Raw genomic sequence first — 11634 nt, forward strand, 5'->3', positions numbered from 1 at the left:
ACAAGGGAGGTTCCTTAAACAAGGTCATGTCTGAAAGGGTCCACACATCTGCTCACATCCCATTGGCCAGGACTCAGTCACATGGCACCATCTAACTGCAAGGGAGACTTGGAAGTGTAGTCCAGCGTGTGCAGCCAGAGAGGAGAGGAGGCCATGTTGCTCTGGGAATAACATCAGGTTCTAGCCCCTCCTCTCTTCCCACTTACTGGGCAACCCTCTTGGAGGCCTCTCAGCAGTGCAGCCTCACACCCTAATGCCATGCTGAGTTTCTCATGAAGTGGCTTCTTCTCACCACCCTTTTTATTTTTCCCTAGAACCCAGAGACACATTCCGGTTGTGGGCATGGGGTGGGGGAGTGGTTATCACCCAAGGACACAACAGTGCACTGAAAACACAGTGGCTTCTAAAACCACCTGCTGAGAAGAACCGAATAAAATATCCCCTCAGTCTTTTACAGCCCAAACACTTCGAAATTCTAGAGGTTACCAAGGACCACAGGTCGCCAGAAACAGACTTCATTTGGGCCTTTCTCACTTAGCCTTTCTGAGGTGTTAGACGGCAGCGACACCTTCTCAAGGTCACTCTCTGGCCTCATGACCTGACGATCCCCAGGCCTTCCTCCCACTTCCGACTTCGCCTCCTCCACCTCCTGTAAGGGCTCCTTTCCTTAGTCTTAATGATGCTGTTTTTCAGGCAGCCACTTCCACCCTCTGCTCCTTTCTTCTCATCTCCACCCTCTGCTTCCCTAGGACTCTCATCTGTACCCTACTGCGGATGCCCCTTTCACCAGGGACACAGACCTCTCTCCTGGGTCTGAACATTGCTAACTGCCTGATGGTCACATGCACCTGCATGTTTCCATTTACCATGTCCAAAGCTGAGCTCACCGTCATCTTCCTGGAATCTCTCATCCTCCTTCCCTTAGTGAATAAGTCCACCATCCACCTCGTCACCCAGAGACAATCCCAGAAGGCCCCCTAGAGTCCAGCTCTGTCTGGCCCCACAGCAAGGTGGCAACCAGCCCTGCCACATCCAGCTCCCAGGTGCATCCAGGCACAGTAGCTCAACCTCCACCCTGTCCCTCACTGTCTCTTTTCCAGATCACCCGAGAGACATTTCTCTGGCTTCCTTTCCTCCAATCATACCCCTCTAGTCTCCTCTCCCCAAAGAAGCCAATGCACTCTTCCTAAAAACACAAATTTCACCATGTCACTCCTTCCAAACATGCAAGATGTGGGGTCCTCAGGAGAAAGGCCGAACTGCCTAGTCTACATGCATGTCACCACCTGGACAACCCCTCCACTCTAACTCACCCCATCTACTCCTCCCCTTCTCATAACTGCACCCTCCACCACACCCTGCCCCAGGCCCCACCAAGCCCAAGACCTTCTTAGTCCTGAGCCCCACACCTGCATTCACGAACTTCACTCCTTCTCCCCTTCTCCTGCCTCCTGAAGAAAGCAAGGGCAAAGTGCTCCTGCCTTTTGGCCCCCATTACTTTTTCTACCTTGAAGCCAGTCTCGCTTGTCTCACTCATTTATTTCTGGTCTAACTCTCCTACTGGATGGTGAGCTTTGGGGGGCCTAGCATCCAGGATGGCACTTGTAAAGGCACATGAGGTCTATAAAAGAATACCAGGTCCTGCTCCCTGCCCCTCCTAAGGCCAGGGCACTGTGGAGAGACACACATACTGCGAGGCACTGGGAAGCCCAGGTTTTCACCCTGACACTCTCCTCAGAGAGGCCTGCAGGTACCTGGCCAGCAGCTCTCTCTGCTTCTCTGCCAAAGTTGACTTGCCCACAGCCTTGAAGGCACAAAGCCAGAGAACCCTCTCTGCAGCAGCAGGCCCTGCATGCTGATGAGGTGGCCGAGGGGGCAGGAGAGGCAGATGGCCTATACAGGGCCCTCCTCTTCCTGGGAGATGATGATAAGGGGCCAATGGCAAACAAGAAATCCTTCCCCTTCACCTGCTGATCTGTGCCCTCCCCCAGAACTGCTTGTCAGCATTTGCAGTGATCAGTGCCATGAAGTTCTCGGAATGTCTCCCCAGGGTGCAGTCAGTGACATCCTGAACTCAAAGTCAGTCCCACTGCCACCTACAGTGGGATTCTCAGACTGCCTTCCCAGCCCAAGGGAGTCCAGAGCCTGTACCCAGCCAAGGGTATGAGGATGTCCCTTTCCTAACCTGAGGGCAGGAGGCTTAGGGATCTACCAAGGTGAACTCACAAGCGGCTCACAGGTGCACAGTATTGCCCCCCACCACACACACACACACACACACACACACACAGGTATCCAGGTACAGACACATAAGCCCATAGGTATAGACAGCATGTACCAAGGCAGATACATTATGGGAAGAAATGCCATCTGGCCAGTTGCCTGGGGCCAAAGCCATTGCTTCCAGTTCACTTTCCTCCTCATGCCCCATTCAATCAAGAAGTACCATAGATTGGGCCCTTGCTGCATTCCTGACACAGAGCTAGACTCTTAGAGCACAGGCCCAGGGCAGGACAGCAAGACCCAAAGCAGGAAGAAAAATTTGTGGGGAGAGGAGGAAGGACAGCCTGGGTACCCTGGTGACATTCGCCCGAGAAGGGGAGAGAAGGTGATAGGGGATTCTGGGAGCTATAGCAGAGCCAGGAAGCCCTCTATCCTGACTGCCCTGCTGCTTCAAGGCCCAGAGTGTGCAGGGAGCTGGTGCCCAGCCTTTGAGCCAGGTGAGTCAGCCTGACTTCTGAATATTCACCACTGTAGCACGTCCACCATTCCCTACAGCCTACTCTGCACACAGCAGCCAGAATGGTCTTTCAAAATCTGATCTTACCACTCCCTGCTCAATAGGGTCCTATCAGGCTCCGGACAAAGTCTGAAGTCCTTACTGTGAGCTACAGGTTCCTAAGTTATCTAGCTTCTACTCACATCTTAGCACTCCTGACACTGCAACACACATACATGTGATTTATGTTGGTCTCCCCTGTAGAATGCCAGCTCCCTGGGACAAGAACTTTACGGTCCTCACTACTATGTCAACAGTATATGGAGCAGCACCTGCTACATAGTAGACACAGGATACGTATTTGCCGACTGAACACCTATTACGAGTCAAGTCCTGGCAAGCACTGGGAATGGTGAATACATGCTCATGATCCCGCTTGTCTCACTTAGCTTCGGGATTCTTACCCAGAGATTATGAGGGGGCCTATGGAGGGGTTGCAGGGAATCCTTGAACCCCCAGAAATTAAATGCAAAATGAGTTTATAAGCACTTTTCTGGGGAGAGAATCCATGCCTGTTATCAAATACTCAAAGGGGTAAGAGTCCAAGGAACTAGAAGGAAAAAGAGGGGACTGCCAGGGACACTGTCTGGGGTCTGTCCCCAGTGGGAGGGCCAAGTGGTAGCTCACAGAGAGGCACAAACCTGACCAGATGCCAGGAAGGCAGGTGTGCAAGGCACCCCAGCAAGCCTGCACACAGGAATGGGCCTTTGCTATCCGGGAGGGCTTCCTGGAGGGAGGTGATGAGAGCAGGCCTCTGAGAATGAGCAGACAATAGGCTTTCTGTGCAGACACTCTTCCTTCCTGGCTCCGAGGAGAAGGGGAGAGGATGAGGGGGTCTGGGGCAGAGCTGGGGAGATCAGTGGAGGCTGATAGAAAATGGGCGGGGGACAGGTGTCCTATTTTGTAGTCTGGCCCGAGCAAACATTTTCAAGGCCAGCAGCAGGGCCACGTAGTGAGAAGCAGAGACTCTGGGGTCCTGCAGACTTGGAGGTCGGTATTTAAAGCCATGGGACTGGATGAAATTGCCTAGGAAGAGAGAGAAAAGAAGAAGTACAAGGACTGAGCCCTCAGAATTTAAAGAGATGAGCAAGAATCAGCAGAGGAGATAAGAAGGGGAGTCTGAGGTCCAGAAGAGGTTCCTGGGGCCTGAAATCACTCTTGGCAGCTCAGACAATAATCACAAAATTATGGAAGCTGAAAAGCTAAGGGACAAGACAAGTGATAAATGACTTTGTGGACCTAAGAATGCTGAATCCACAGCTAACAACAGGAAAAGCTGAGAATTAGCCCAATGTATACTGTAAAAATCCACAAAAGCCTCAGGAACTGATGGCTCCAGACACCTCTGGAATGAGGGTTGGGGAGAGGTGTGGCTAAAATTAGAAGGACTGGAGGAAAGTCTTTTTGAGAAGCATCTAGCTATGAGGCCATTCACTTAAACCTCTCTGAGAGTTTGTTTCCTCAACTACAAATCTATAAAATGGGGATGATTGCCCATCTCACAGGGTTATTTTGAAACAAAAATAAATCAAATGGAAAGTCATCCACACTCACTACCATAGCTTCGTCTCCCACCATTCTCTCTAGAACTCATTCTGACCAAGCTTTCATCCCCATGGCTCCAGGAGATATCACTTATCGATGTCACCAATGAGCTCTGTGCTGCCAGGCCCAGTGGTTACCTCTCCATCTCCACCTTACTCATCAGGCTGTTGGGCACAGGCAATCACTCTCTCTTTCCTGAAATTTCTGCTTTGCTTGCTTCAGGGACACTACTCTGTCCTGACTGTCCCTCTCCTTCACTGACCTCTCCTTCTTGGTCTCCTTTGCCAATTCTTCCCTCCCCCATTCCATGCTCCTGGAAAATTACCCCCCACCCAAACCATGGCAGAACACTGGGAATGTATTCTCTAGAAAGGGTTAAGCAGACGGTCTTTACAGGCCAAACAGCACAACTGAAGGGTTGAGTACCAGACCATAAACAATGGAAACTAATTAGTGTGTAACACTAAATACGGGAGCCAGAGACTTCCAGCCCTGATCATCTACTTGATTCCAGAATGCTGGCAATCAGACCTTTATCCTTTAGGCAGGAGTTTGGTAAAGTATCATCTGGGAAATACGGCCAGCCCAAGAGGAGGGACCCAAGACACCGACATTGTTCTCCAACAAACAGCTCATTGAAGTTGGCAAGCACCCCTCAAGTTTAGAGCTTATAATCAGCTCTTCAGCCTTCTGAGTGACTTGTGAGCTGACAGCCAAGGATTATCAGATACTTGAGGGAAGAAAGCTTCTAATACAAAAGATAGAAGCCAAAGCTAATAAACAGGGGAAAAAAATAACTTGGAGGAAAAAATTGGGCAAAGGGAAGAAAATTAAAAAGTTAAAATATCCAAAGATGGCTGAATAGGAACAGCTCTGGAGTGCAGTTCCCAGCGAGAATAACGCAGAGGGTGAGTGAACACCGCATTTCCAAATGAGTTATTACTGCCCACAGACCAGGAGATTCCTGGGCTGAAAAGTGCCATGAGTTTCCAGCACAGGTGTTTCAACCAGCACAGCGGGTCTCCGCACAAAAACTCACAGAAATCTGGGCAGCTGTTTCAACTGGTGCCTGAAACACCTGGGAGACAGAGCCACCCATTCAACTGAAAAAAAGGGGGCCGAAACAGGGAGCCAGGTGATCTGGCTCAGCAGGTCCCACCCCCATGAAGACCAGCAATCTGAAACACTCTGGATTGAGAGTTTCACAGCAAGTGCAGCTGGGCCTAAGAGTTCCAGCTCTGTTGGGGGAAGGGCGTCTACCTTTACTGAGGCAGTCCACCACTACCGAGGCAGTTCTAATTATACCTCTATAAACAAAACCACAAGGAAGTTCACACAGCAGCTGGGCAGAGTCCACGGCAGCTCAGCAATACTTCTGCTGGCAGACTCTGACTAGGCTACTTCCTTACTGGACAGGGCAGCTCTGAAAAAAGGCAGCAGCACATCAGGAACTTATAAATAAAGCCCCACCTTCCCAGGACAGAGCACCTGTGAAAAAAGGCAGTTATGAGTTCCACTGCAGCAGACTTAAATGTACCTGCCCAGCAGTTCTGAACAGAGCAACAGAGCTCACAGCTCAGCACTTGATCTCCTATAAGGGACAGACTATCTCCTCAAGCAGCTCCCTGACCCCCATATATCCAAAGAGTCACCTCATAAAGGAGAGCTCAGGCTGACATCTGGTGGGTATCCTTCTCGGATAAAGATGACAGAAGAAGAAACTAGCAGCAACCCTTACTGTTCTGCAGCTGCTGCAGGTGATCCCCAGGGAAACAGGGTCTTGAGTGGACCTCCAGCAGTCCTACACCAGAGGGGCCTGACTGTTAGAAGGAAAACTAAAAAACAGAAAGAAATAACTCCATCATCAACAAAAAGGACGTCCACTCAGAGACCCCATCCGAAAGTCACCAACTACAAAGACCACAGGTAGATAAATCCACAAAGATGGGAAGAAACCAGCACAAAAGGAATGAAAACACCCAAAATCAGAAGGCCTCTTCTCCTCCAAGGAATCACAACTCATCATCAGCAAAGGAACAAAGTTGGATGGAGAATGAGTCTGAAGAATTGACAGAAACAGGCTTTAGAAGGTGGGTAATAACAAACTTCTCTGAGCTAAAAGAATATGTGCAAACCCAATGCAAAGAAACTAAGAATATTGAAAAAAGGTTTGATGAAATGCTAACAAGAATAAACAGCTTAGAGAAGAATATAAATGAATTGATGGAGCTGAAAAACACAACACAAGAACTTTGCAAAGCATACACAAGTTTCAATAGCCAAATCGACCAAGCAGAAGAAAGGATATCAGAGATTGAAGATCAACTCAATGAAATAAAATGAGAAGGCAAAATTAGAGAAAAAAAGAGTGAAAAGAAATGAATAACGCCTCCAAAAAAATATGGGATTATGTGAAAGATCTAATCTATGTTTGATAGGTGTACCTGAATGTGACGGAGCGAATGAATCCAAGCTGGAAAACATTCTTCAGGATATTATCCAGGAGAACTTCCCCAACCTAGCAAGGCAGGCCAATATTCAAGTCCAGGAAATACAGAGAACACCACAAAGATATTCCTCAAGAAGAGCAACCCCAAGGCACATAATCTTCAGATTCACCAGGGTTGAAATGAAGGAAAAAATGCTAAGGGCAGCCAGAGAGAAAGGTTGGGTTACCCACAAAGGGAAGCCCATCAGACTCAAAGAGGATCTCTTGGCAGAAACCCTACAGGCCAGAAGAGAGTGGGGGCCAATATTCAACATCCTTAAAGAAAAGAACTTTCAACCTAGAATTTCATAGCCAGCCAAACTAAGCTTCATAAGTGTAGGAGAAATAAAATCCTTTATGAAGCAATTGCTGAGAGATTTCGTCACCACCAGGCCTGCCTTACAAGAGCTCCTGAAAGAAGCACTAAACAGAGAAAGGAACAACCAGTACCAGCCACTCCAAAAACGTACCAAATGGTAAAGAGCATTGACACAATGAAGAAACTGTGTCAATGGGCAAAACAACCAGCTAGCATCAAAACGGCAGGATCAAATTCACACATAACAATATTAACCTTAAACGTAAATGGGCTAAACATACCAAGCAAAAGACACAGACTGGCAAATTGGATAAAAAGTCAAAACCCATCAGTGTGCTGTATCCAGAAAACCCATCTCACATACAAGGACACACACAGGCTCAAAATAAAGGGATGGAGGAAGATTTACCAAGCAAATGGAGAGCAAAAAAAAAAAGCAGGTGTTGCAATCCTAGTCTCTGATAAAAGACTTTAAACCAACAAAGATCAAAAGAGACAAAGAAGGGTATTACATAATAGTAAAATGATCAATGCAACAAGAAGAGCTAATGATCTTAAATATATACACACCCAATACAGGAACACCCAGATACATGAAGCAAGTTCTTAATGACCTACAAAGAGACTTAGACTCCCACACAATAATAGTGGGAGATTTTAACACTCCACTGTCAATATTAGATCAATGAGACAGAAAATTAACAAGGATATCCAGGACTTGAACCCAGATCTGGATCAAGCAAACCTAATAGACATATACAGAACTCTCCACCCCAAATCCACAGAATATATATTCTTCTCAGCACCACATCACACCTACTCTAAAATTGACCACATGATTGGAATTAAATAACTCCTCAGCAAATGCAAAAGAAAGGAAATCATACCAAACAGTCTCTCAGACCACAGTGCAATCAAATTAGAACTCAGAATTCAGAAACTAACTCAGAACCACACAATTTCATGGAAACTGAACAACTGGCTCTTGAATGTTGACTGGATAAACAATAAAATGAAGGCAGAAATAAAGATGTTCTTCAAAACCAACAAGAACGAAGACACGGTGTACCTGAATCTCTGGGACACATTTAAAGCAGTGTCTAGAGAAAAATGTATAGCAATAAATGCCCACATAAGAAGCATGGAAAGATCTAAAATCAACACCCTATCATCAAAATTGAAAGAGCTAGAGGAGCAAGATTAAAAAAACTCAAAACCTAGCAGAAGACAAGAAATAACTAAGATCAGAGCAGAACTGAAGGAGATAGAGACATACAAAAACCCTTCAAAAAAATCAATAAATCCAAGACCTGGTTTTTTGAAAAGATCAACAAAATAGACCACTAGCCAGATTAATAAAAAAGAAAAGAGAGATGCAATAAATAGATGCAATAAAAAATGATAAAGGGGATATCACCACCGATTCTGCAGAAATACAAATTACCATCAGAGATTACTATGAACAACTCTATGCACACAAACCAGTAAACCTGGAAGAAATGGATAAATTCCTGGACACTTGCACCCTCCTGGGCCTAAACCAGGAAGAAGTTAAAACCCTGAATAGACCAATAACAAGGGCTGAAGTTGAGGCAGCAATTAATAGCCTACCACCCAAAAAAAGCCCAGGTCCACATGGGTTCACAGCCGAATTCTACCAGACATACAAAGAGGAGCTGGTGCCACTCCTTCTGAAACTATTCCAAACAATCCAAAAAGAAGGAATCCTTCCCAAATCATTTTATGAGACCAACATCACCCTGATACCAAAACCCAGCAGAGACTCAACAAATAAAAGAAAACTTCAGGCCAATATCCATGATGAACATAGATGTAAAAAATCTTCAATCAAATACTGGCAAACCAATTGCAACAGCACATCAAAACTCATCCATCACAATCAAGTAGGCTTCATCCCAGGGATGCAAGGCTGGTTCAACATATGCAAGTCTACAAACATAATCCACCACATGAACAGAACCAAAGACAAAAACCACATTATTATCTCAATAGATGCAGAGAAGGCCATTGATAAAATTCAACAAACTAGGTATCAACAGAACGTATTTCAAAATAATAAAAGCTATTTGTGGCAAACCCACAGCCAATATGATACTGAATGGGCAAAAACTGGAAGCATTCCCTTTGAAATCTGGTACTAGACAAGGGTGCCATCTCTCACCACTCCTATTCAAAATAGTATTGGAAGTTCCAGACAGAGCAATCAGGCAAGAAAAATAAAGATATTCAATTAGGAAAAGAGGAGGTCTAATTGTCTCTATTTGCAGACAACATGATTCTATATTTAGAAGACCCCATCGTTTCAGCCCAAAAGCTCCTGAAACTGATAAGCAACTTCAGCAAAGTCTCAGGATACAAAATCAATGTGCAGAAATCACAAGCATTCCTATACACCAATAACACACTTAAAGAGAGCCAAGTCAAGAACAAACTGCCATTCACAATTGCTACAAAGAGAATAAAATACCTAGGAATACGACTAACAAAGGATGTAAAGGACCTCTTCAAGGAGAACTACAAACCACTGCTCAAGGAAATAAGAGAGGACACAAACACATGGAAAAACACTCCATGCTTATGGTTAGGAAGAATGACTATTGTGAAAATGGCCATACTGCCCAAAGTAATTTATAGATTCAATGCTATTCCCATCAAGCTACCTATGACCCTCTTCACAGAACTGGAAAAAAACCACCTTAAACTTCATATGGAACCAAAAGAAAGCCTGCATAGCCAAGAAAATTCTAAGCAAAAAGAACAGAGCTGGAGGCATCACGCTGCCTGACTTCAAACTATACTACAAGGCTACAGTAATCAAAACAGCATGGTACTGGTACCAAAAGAGAGAAATAGACCAATGGAACAGAACAGAGGCCTGGGAGGCAACACCACACATCTACAACCATCTGATCTTTGACAAACCTAACAAAAACAAGCAATGGGGAAAGGATTCCCTGTCTAATAAATGGTGTTGGGAAAACTGGCTAGCCACATGCAGAAAGCAGAAAATGGACCCCTTCCTGACACCTTACATTAAAATTAACTCCAGATGGATTAAAGACTTAAACATAAGGCCTAACACCATAAAAACCCTAGAAGAAAACCTAGGCCATACCATTCAGGACATAGGCATCAGCAAGGACTTCATAACTAAAACACCAAAAGTGTTGGCAACAAAAGCCAAAATAGACAAATAGGATCTAATTTAACTCCAGAGATTTTATACAGCAAAAGAAACAATCATTAGGGTGAACTGGCAACCAACAGAATGGGAAAAAATTTTTGCAATCTACCCATCTGACAAAGGGCTAATATCCAGAATCTACAAAGAACTAAAACAGATTTACAAGAAAAAAGCCAAACAAACCCATTCAAAAGTGGGTGAAGGACATGAACAGACACTTTTCAAAAGAAGACATTTATGAGGCCAAAAACATATGAAAAAATGCTCATCATCACTGGTCATTAGAGAAATGCAAATCAAAACCACATTGAGATACCATCTCACACCAGTTAGAATGGCGATCATCAAAAAAATCTGGAGACAGCCAGGCATGGTGGCTTATGCCTGGAATCCCAGTACTTTGGGAGGCTGAGGTGGGCAGATCACGAGGTCAAGAGATCAAGACCATCCTGGCCAACCTAGTGAAACCCCGACTCTACTAAAAATACAAATATTAGCTGGGCGTGGTGGCGCATGCCTGTAGTCCCAGCTACTCAGGAGGCTGAGGCAGGAGAACTGCTTGAACCCAGGAGGCAGAGGTTGCAGTAAGCCGAGATTTTGCCACTGCACTCCAGCCTGGTGCCTGGTGACAGAGCGAGACTCTGTCTCAAAAAAAAAAAAAAAAAAAAAAAAAAAAAAAAAAAAAATCTGGAGACAACAGATGCTGGAGAGGATGTGGAGAAATAGGAACACTTTTACACTGTTGGTGGGAGTGTAAATTAGTTCAACCATTGTGGAAGACAGTGTGGCAATTCCTCAAGGACCTAGAAATAGAAATTCCATTTGACCCAGCAATCTTATTACTGGGTATATATCCCAAGGATTACAAAGCATTCTATTATAAAGACATATGCACACATATGTTCATTGCAGCACTCTTTACAATAGCAAAGACCTGGAACCAACCCAAATGCCCATCAATGATAGACTGGACAAGGAAAATGTGGCACATCTATACCATGGAATACTATGCAGCCATAAAAAACGAGTTCATGTCCTTTGTAGGGACATGGATGAATCTGGAAACCATCATTCTCAGCAAACTGACACAAGAACAGAAAAACAAACACCACATGTTCTCACTCATAGGTGGGTGTTAAACAATGAGAACACATGGACACAGGGAGGGGAGCATCACACACTGGGGTCTGTTTCGGGGGAAAGGGGGAGGGACAGCAGGGGTAGGGAGGTTGGGGAGGGGTAACATAGGGAGAAATGCCAACTCTAGGTTAAGGGGGGATGGAGACAGCAAGCCACAT

This window comes from Aotus nancymaae, unplaced genomic scaffold (genome assembly GCF_030222135.1).
Source record: "Aotus nancymaae isolate 86718 unplaced genomic scaffold, 86718_ANA_hifiasm-v0.15.2.pri h1tg000012l, whole genome shotgun sequence".
NCBI lineage: Eukaryota > Metazoa > Chordata > Mammalia > Primates > Aotidae > Aotus > Aotus nancymaae.